Source organism: Rhinatrema bivittatum, chromosome 9, assembly GCF_901001135.1.
Source record: "Rhinatrema bivittatum chromosome 9, aRhiBiv1.1, whole genome shotgun sequence".
Lineage (NCBI taxonomy): Eukaryota > Metazoa > Chordata > Amphibia > Gymnophiona > Rhinatrematidae > Rhinatrema > Rhinatrema bivittatum.
The window spans coordinates 22287192-22296538 of NC_042623.1; the positions used below are offsets into that span (position 1 = coordinate 22287192).

At 45.9% G+C, this 9347-nt stretch overlaps 1 protein-coding gene across 1 annotated transcript in view; it reads left to right on the top strand.

The window, feature by feature from the left end:
* The window catches only part of EXOC4 (exocyst complex component 4), a 779245-nt gene that overhangs the window by 154620 nt on the left and 615278 nt on the right, over positions 1-9347 (top strand). The gene's annotated exons all lie outside the window — the stretch shown is intronic.

Here is a 9347-nt window from a genome sequence, read left to right on the forward strand (position 1 = left end):
AAGATTCATCACACGAGTTTCCTACCACATTACATGAGTAAGTCATAGTTAAATGAACTAGGAATAATTTTGTTTATTGTTTTTTTTTATCATCACCTCCCTTTTGTGACTACAGGTATACCTTCTTGGTTTTGTCTTGAATAAAGTGGTGTGATTACCGTGTTAGTCCACTTAAATGTATTTATGCATTTAAACCCACTTCCCCGGTCCATGTATCAAGGCAGCTCGAAGCGGTGTGCAAGTTATATAACAAATAAAACAAAGAGTTAAAACCAAGAAAATGATGCTCAAAACCCAAATAACCGAAATTAAAAGCCAGTTCATTCAACACCCCCTAATAGCCACTGGATAACATTTCACAACACCTGAGTTCAGAAACAGTCACTGTACTATCTCCCCATTTCATAAATAATATTCCCTTCAAAGTTACCCATCAAATGGGGTGAAGGTCCAGGTTTTCAACTTCTCAAAATGAAGGTACTTCTGCTGTACCCACAATTCCAATGGAAGATTGTTCCATATTGTCAACAAACAAGCCATGGGTGATAATTTTTCATTGAACTTACTTAATACATTTGTGGCTAGATTTCAAGACCTATGCGCTTGTTGCAAAGTCAGTGAAGATATTTATTCTTTAGTTTTGAATAATAAACTTTTTAATTTTTTTAGCAAATGAATAGAGACACCCTCCGAATGGTATTTGTGCACACTGGGGTAGATTTTATAAATTTACGCGAGTGCGTACTTTTGTTCGCGCACCAGGCGCGAATAAAAGTACGCTGGATTTTATAAGATACGCGCGTATCTTATAAAATCCGGGGTCGGCGCGCGCAAGGGGGCTGGTCATCACCCGACCCGGGGGCTGGTCCGGAGGCCTCGACCACGCCATCACCCGACCCGGCGGCTGGTCCGGAGGCCTCGACCATGCCCCCGAGCCGGCGCCACGCCCCCGGTCCCGCCCCGAACCACCCCGGGACTTACACGCACGCCGGCGGCCTATGCAAAATAGGCGCGCCGGCGCCCTGCACGTGTAAATCCGGCCGGATTTACGCGCATAGGGCTTTTAAAATCCGGTCCACTGTGGGTTCTTTGTACACTGCCGTTGTATATTTTATTGCAGTAAATTTCAGAGTTTTCCCCAGAAAATATGTGCACATATATTGAACGCATGGTAACAGACAGAGATTCCACCAAAACTCATGGTGGGATCGTAGAAATCTTTATTGTCCCCCAAAAAGTAATAGTCATAGATGTCATGATCACAGCAGCATCAGTGGCAAAGCCATATGCCTACTTACTAGACTTTTATTCACAGGATATTTTCTTCTTAGTGTTGGAGCCATGCTACACAGCTTTGACTGGACTCCTTTTATGTACTCCCAGCTCCGTATTCTGCTTTTAGATTTTAGTGCTTTTCAACATAGAAAAAAAGCACTCGGGTGCAGGGTCAGTCTATCCATCACGGGGCAAGGTAACTTGTTTGAAAATTCATCAAACAGCTCCAGATGTGAGAGAATGTATTGAACGAAGCAGAGCACGGGTCTGATGCCAGTGCCCTTCACAATGACCTTGATCCAGTAATGGTGAAGTCATTTTTTTTTAAGAGGGTCACTGTTTGAAAGCACTAGAAAATCTGTGCAAAAGCATGGCCTTCCCTTCCTTGTTTCCTTGTTTAATTTCTTGCCTCTTCTCTCCTTCCTCACCTCCAGCTGAGAGCTCTGACTGAGACGCTGGTCCCTCTGCGGGGAGCAGTGCTACTGTATCCTTGCTCTGGTAGCATGTGGCAATACGTTGATGCAAGGTTTATATAATTATCTCTTCCTTGACTCGGCGCATCAATTTCCGTCTCTCTCCCTCGCCAAACATTCCCCTCCCTGAGGCTTTCGGTGCTCAGAATTGCCCTTGCCCAGTACATAAACTTGCTATTGATTATTGTGGCTGCTGATCTCTTATCTGGGTGGAAAGGCTGAGACCTGAGCTATAGGAAAGGGAGGATTTTGCTTACTCAGCCGTTGTGCTTTCTCAATGACTTTCTTGCCGTGTAGCTATGATCAGCCTCTGCTGTTTGTCCATGATGAGAAAGCAGTGGATGCCTCTTACGGTGAACCATTTATTTTTCATGGTAAAATGTAATTTGTTGTAGTGGGAAATTCTATGGATCTGTTTTAGCCCAAAGTACTAAAGCCGTGTTTCAGTTACGTGTGGTGGGCTACGTAACAGAAGTTGGAATTGGCCAATAGGATTTGCTGATTTAAGCTTTTCTTCCCATGCAAATTGACCTCTGTGGGCGATACCTATGTGTCATAAATGTTTAATTTGACACCGAATCCCCATTCGGAAGAGTTGTTTTTTTCTCTGTACATTTTTTACCTCTGCCTTCTTCCCTGGTAGTACGTCGTCCCCTGCTGCATTGTTTGCCAGACTTTTCAAGCCCAAGGCACACCTACTTGAACAAAAATGTTGTGGGGCACACCAGCTTTCACAGAGCAGTGCGGACGTGCCAAGGACGCGTGGCCGAAAAAAGAGCCAGGGAACCACCGAGAGCCCCACCAGTCTCTCTTCCAAATTTTAAAGCAAAAGGAGAGATGGGTGGTTATCCACCAGCTCCCACGATACACAAGGGAGAAGTCAGTGAGGTGCAGGAAACCGTACACGTAGCTGCCAGAGCTCCTCCACTGTTGCTGCTCCCAGCACTCAGAATAAGTCACATCCAGCGTGCAATGCACACTGTCCCCATCTCACTCAGCCGGGAGAGAGGCTGGAAGGACTTGAAGGAGGAGAATCAGGAGGAGGAGGCGGTGCTGCGTGCTGTGTGGGTGCTGCACAACGCAGGGCCCAGCTCTCCGTGCCCCGCCCGCTGCCCATTAATTCCCACGATTCAGGGCTCGTGCCGGAGCCGGGAAGAAGCGGCATGCATGATTCCACGTGTGCTCGGAAAGGAGCCCCTAAATGTTTAGGGGTTACCCCGCCGGTGTCTCTTGTTGCTAAGAGCAGAGCACCAGGCAGCGGCGACTTTTCCATGGCCCACCTGGTCAGGTCTGCAGGCACTGCTGGTTGGGAAACACTGCCCTCCTGGGTTCCATCAAGAAGTCTGTATGGCTGAAGATGCATGCAAAATGCCCCTAACAGAGTGCTAGAATAATCTACCTTTAAAGCACCCTCAAACGTTTGGAGAAACCTTTATTTTAAAGAAACAGGTTATTAGGCTGGCCAGGAAACTTGGTGGCAGTGCTTTGCACTTCTATGCGGGGGACCCCGGGGTACGATTCCCAGGTTAGGTCTTCTTCCTGAGTCGCCTGCAGCAGGGGTTGTTGTGGAGGCAGTGTTGACGGCCCCTGAGATGGAGGAAATTCCAGTCTTTGCACAGTGGCGGCACCTAGTGGCTGGATTTACACCGCCCTCAGTCATGGCCAATCACTGCCATGACCGGGCTCAGTGAGTTGGGAGGGAATTTAAAGTAAGGTATAAAATCCCCAGGTAGTTGTAGTTGTGAATGAAGTGCTCCTGCCTCCCTACCCCAACAGAAGCTGGTTCCCATTGAACTGGGAGCCCAAAAGTAGGAAGGTGAACTGCCAGGTATAAAATCTCCCCAACATTTACTGCTGCATAGGGTTTATGATAAAACTGAAGTATTAGCTAAACATTTCAAACTGAAACTACCCAAGGAAAAGAATGCATGAATAACAGTTCTGCCTTTTGGTTTTTGAGTGATGCAATGTATTATTATTATTATTACTAATTATTTGGCTTTCTATGTCACCCTGACCAGAGCACCTTGTGCTGAGGAGAAGTATAATAGACACGATACAAAGGTTATGTGATAAGTGAAACAATCAATTCAGAGCAGGTTAACAAATCGGAGCAAGTGCTTAATGTTCAGGATAGGGTAGTTGGAATGGATAAGTGGTTTTTTAAAGTGTATATGAAAAGGCGAGCGGAGGTGTGGGCACCTGGGAGAAGGGTAGGGCAGAGGAGTGAAAATGTTGGCTTGGTGCGTGGATGGTAAATGATTGGAAGTGAAGCGATAAAGCAGAGAACAGAGCAAAGGTAGGGGCAATGCCACAAATGTATTTGTAAGTGAATATTAAAAGTTTGAACATAGACCTGAATTTAACAGAGAGCCAGTGATGACACTAAAGCAGAAACGTAATGTGACTAGAGCAGTCCAGCTACAGCGCTTTATAAAACTTGAAGAGGGCCACGTGAGGTATCTGGCAGAAAGCGCGTGAAGACGTGTCAGTAGGGAGGAGTGAATGCTGTGAGTGTTCAACAGCCGATGACAGTGCTTGAGCAGGAAAAGGAGAGAAACACCGAAGGGAGATGCCAAGCCTTTCTGTAGAGGTAGCCACAAAGACCAAGTCAATTAAGGGGAAAGGTAGAGGCCGGATGCTAGAGGACCTTGGCATTGGAAGGGTTAAGCATCAGTTAGTGAAAGTGCATCAAGGCAGAATCAACCCAGAGGCAGGATGAGAGCTGGGCAGTGAGGGCAGGAGAAAGCTGTATGCATCCCGAGCATATGAGGGAGGGAATGATTTACTCTCATACTGTTTGCCACTGTCTGTCATATTTGTGGTAAAGAAGCTTTTCATTTTCCTGACTAGGGGCTCGCCAACCCCATCAGAGCTCTCTGCTCTGGACTCTTATGTTTTTTGCCTATGCGGAAAGCGCAAGGAATAGCTGGGTGGGACGACGGGGGAGAGAGCTGTGGAATTCCAGACCCTGCCTCTCCTTTCATTTCCTTAGATTTGAGCGTGCCTGTATGTATAGGGAAACCCCCCAAAATACAGGAGTTTTAAATTGCTTGCATGCCACCTTGCCTTGTATTTGCTCTTTGGGGATGGAGGAATGGGGGTAGGTGTGTGTTTGTGGGGCTCTGTGGAGAAGGCATGGTAGAGTGTGGGTCAGTAGGCTTACGGGGGGAGTGGGCGGTAGATGGGGGAGGTACATGTGGTGTAGGGGTGAGGGCACTTTCCCCCTTGCACTCTACACTTTGTCTTGCTCCCCTGTTCCTCCCCTCCCCCCATGTGCGTGGAGGTGTTAGGGGGACAGAGATGTGGTATTAGGAGTGCTGAGGCTGGGTTGCATTCTCTCACTTCCCCCTTCCTCCTCCCCATGTGTGTATGGGGAGAGGGGTGTGGGGGTGTGAGTTTAGGGGGGATGGAGAAAGGTCTGTAGTGGTATTGCGTATGCTGAAGCTGGGTTGTGTGTGCGCTCACACTTTCTGCCTGACACTCTCACTTTGCCCCCTCCTCTCACTGTCCACTTCCTCCACCCCCCTCTTGGTGGGGTATGTGGGTGGGATGAGTGTGTGTGTGTGAGAGAGAGAGAGCCTGGTGGGGGTGTAAGGGGGGATGGAAGGCTATGTGGGTCACACTGAAGTTCCCTGTTGCACTCTCCATTTGTTCCCCTCCATGTAGAAGCTAAGATCAGGTTTCCACAATTTGAAATGTTTATGACCTTTAAAAAAAATTGTTGTCCAGGGACTTCTTCGGGACTGTGTTGCAAGCAGTGTTTCATGGACAGCTTGATTACAGGAACAGTCTGTTGTGTGGGTTTCCCCAAAATCTGATCAGGTCCATTCAGTGACTTCAGACTGCTGCGGCACGTTTGTTAACGTGTAACCCTTTTAATGCTCATATAAGTCTACTCCTGAAGAAGTTACGCTGGTTACCCATGACATAACAAATAAAGTGTAAGGTGTTAGCTCTTTCAGGTAAGATAAAATTGAGAGCATGCTGGGATGCTGGCGGAAAAAGTGCTTCATCTTAATTGGATGTCCTTTTTTCTTGTCCCGTTCCATTTTAGCTCTGCTCTGTCTTGCTTGAAGTGAAGAATATGACATTTTCCTTGCCCCATAGACGATTGTGTGTCTAAAAATGAATGAAATGAAAATGTTTGGGCATTTTTGGAGGCACTGTCCATTTGTTTTGGAAACAGCAAACCACACTGAAAATGGATTCACATTTTGTCCATTATTTTCAAACGAATGCACATCCCTACCTTTCAGCTCCTTAGCCGTTTCCTACCAGGGCACTACAGTGGTCATATTCCCTTCACCAGAGTGGATTCTGTTGACCACAAGTCTTTGCTTCTTGTCATGCAATCAATTTCTCACCCAATTTTGAGCATTGTGGCCTACTCCCTAGCATCCAGCTCGCTTAACACGCTTCTATGTGGAAAAGTGTCAGAAGCCTTACTACTACTGCTGCTGGTGGTGGTGGTAGTAATATCCAGGCATGTAACATCTGTTGCTGCTCAATAGGATCTTCCCTTTGTGAAGCAGTGTTTGCTGATGTTGTATAGTTGTTTCATGATGTTGAACTCTTTCTTTAGGTTTGTTCCTATAGTTTTGACCATTACTAAAATCTGTAGCTTATCACCTTCTCTGTGCCCTTGCTTTTGTGCAGTGGCAGGACATTATAAAGGTGGGAAAGGAGGGGGAAGTGTTGATGATTGGTGACTTTAATCTGCCAGACGTGGACTGGAGAATCCCTTCTGCAGAATCTAACAGAAGTAGAGAGATAGTGGATGCCATGCAAGGGGCTCTGTTCAAACAAATGGTAATGGAACCCACGAGGGAGGGAGTTTTACTTGATCTAGTGCTCACTAACAGGGATAATATCTCTAATGTCCGGGTGGGTGCCCACCTTAGCACCAGTGATCATCAAACAGTATGGTTTGATATTGCAAATAAGATCGGAGAAGTGTCACAAAGCCCCGAGTTTTGAACTTCAAAAAAACAGACATTGTCAAAATGGGGAAATATCTGGAGGTAGAATTTGAAGACTGGGAGAAAATGGGAGAGGTCGAATAACAGTGGGCCAAACTAAAAGGAGCAATTACAAAAGCAACAAATCTGTATGTTAGAAAAGTAAACAAAAATAAGAGAAATAATCCAATCTGGTTCAGAAAGGAGGTGGCTGATGTAATAAAAGCAAAAAAAGCAGCTTTTAAGAAATATAAAGAATCCCAAAAAGTGGAACACAGGGAGGATTATCTGGCAAAACTGAGGGAGATGAAAAAAGTAATCAAGAAAGCAAAAAGTCAGGCAGAGGAAAATACTGCCAAGGAGATAAAGCGAGGTGACAAAACATTTTTCAGATATATCAGAGAAAGGTACATAGTGGTATAGTAAAACTGAAAGGGGATAAGGATCAATGGATGGAGAGAGATGATGAGTTAGTAGAAATATTAAACAAATACTTCACTTCAGTGTTCACAAAAGAAAACCCTGGGGAAGGACCATCACTTGTTATCAAGACTGTAGAAGGGGGTGGAGTAGACAAAACTCCATTTACAGAAGATAATAAATGGGAAGAGCTAAGAAAACTGAAAGTGGACAAAGCCATGGGGCCTAATGAGGTTCACCCCAGAATACTGAGGGAACTCAGAGATGTGCTGGCAGATCCACTGTGTGACCTGTTCAATAGATCTTTGGAAAAGGGTGTAGTGCCTAGTGACTGCAGAAGAGCGGTGGTGGTCCTGCTTCACAAGGTGGGAGCAGAGAAGAGGCTGGGAACTACAGGCCGGTTAGCATCACCTTGGTGGTGGGAAAATTAATAGAGACTCTGCTGAAGGAAAGGATAGTGATCAGAGTCGGGATGCTCAATCTGGTGAGTTGCTCGATCAGAAGCAGCATGGATTCACCAGGGGAAGGTCCTGTCAGACGAATCTAATTGATTTCTTTGATGGGGTGGTTAGAGAACTGGATCAGGGAAGAGCGCTCGATGTAATTTACTTGGATTTTAGTAAAGCTTTTGATACAGTCCTACACAGAAGACTCATCAACAAAATGAGAAGCTTGGGAGTCATCTCCAAGGTGTTGGTGTGGATTACAAACTGGTTGACGGCTAGAAGACAACGGGTGATGGTAAATGGAACCTACTCTGCAGAGAGAATGGTGTTAAGTAGAGTGCCACAGGGTTCAGTGTTGGGACCGGTTCTGTTCAACATCTTCGTGAGCGACATTGTGGAAGAGATAGAAGGTAAAATTTGTCTATTTGCGAATGATACTGCTACACAGAGTGGACACACTGGAAGGAGTACAGAGAGTGAGAGAGGATTTAAGGAAGTTGGAACAGTGGTCGAAGATATGGCATCTGGGATTCAATGCCAAGAAATGTAGAGTCATGCATCTGGGGTATGGTAATCCGAAAGAACTATATGCGTTGGGGGGTGAAGGGCAGATGTGTACAGAGCAGGAAAGAGATTTTGGGGTGATAGTGTCTAACGACCTGAAGTCGACAAAGCAGTGTGACACGGCAATATCCAAAGCCAGAAGAATGCTGGGCTGCATAGAGAGAGGAATATCTAGTAAGAAAAGGGAAGTGATAATCCCCTTGTACAGGTCCTTGGTGAGGCCTCACCTGGAGTACTGTGTTCAGTTCTGGAGACTGTATCTCAAAGGAGACAGAGACAGGATGGAGGTGGTCCAGAGAAGGGCGACCAAAATGGTGGGTGGTCTCCATCGAATGACTTATGAGGAGAAGTTGAAGAACCTGAATAATGTATACCCTGGAGGAGAGGAGGAGGAGCAGGGATGATATGATACAGACCTTCAGATACTTGAAAGGTTTTAATGATCCATGGTCATCAACAAACCTTTTCCATTGGAAACAATTTAGTAGAACTAGGGGTCACAATTTGAAACTCCAGGGAGAAAGACTTAGAACCAATGTCAGGAAATATTTCTTCACCGAGAGGATGGTGGATGCCTGGAATGCCCTTCCGGAGGAAGTAGTGAAGACTAAAACTGTGAAGGATTTCAAAGGGGCATGGGATAAACACTGTGGATCCTTAAAAGGTGAGAGGATGGGAATAAATAAAAAAGCTTAACCGGCACGGAGCGGCAGTTACTACCCTTAAGAGAAACATGGGGTAACCTGCACAGAGCGGCAGTTACTACCTTGGGAAGCTTGCTGGGCAGATTAGATGGACCATTTTGGTCTTTTTCTGCCTTCATTACTATGTTTCTATACGACTACATCTGCTCTCCTTCAGTTCTTGGGATCCTCCCCATCTCCAAAGATGACTACTGTTCCTTTCTGTAGCGCTACCAGCTCTAGCATACTAGACAAGCCAAACAGAGCTGTGAGGGGCATGCTTAGCACCTTCTTGCTCTCTTTTTAATTTCCTATCCCATCCAGTCACAAAAAAAGTAACTGTTCTGGTTGTGGATGAGAAACTCTTCTAGATTTTAAAGGCGGCAGGGAAAGATGGATTAGAAACAAGCTGGATGTGGATGCTAGGCTGTCTGTAACGGGAGCCAGCCACTGATTGCGAAAACCGTTATTAAAGGACGGGAGCATCCCGACTCTGATTTTACAACCATTTTGTTTGCTCCTGTG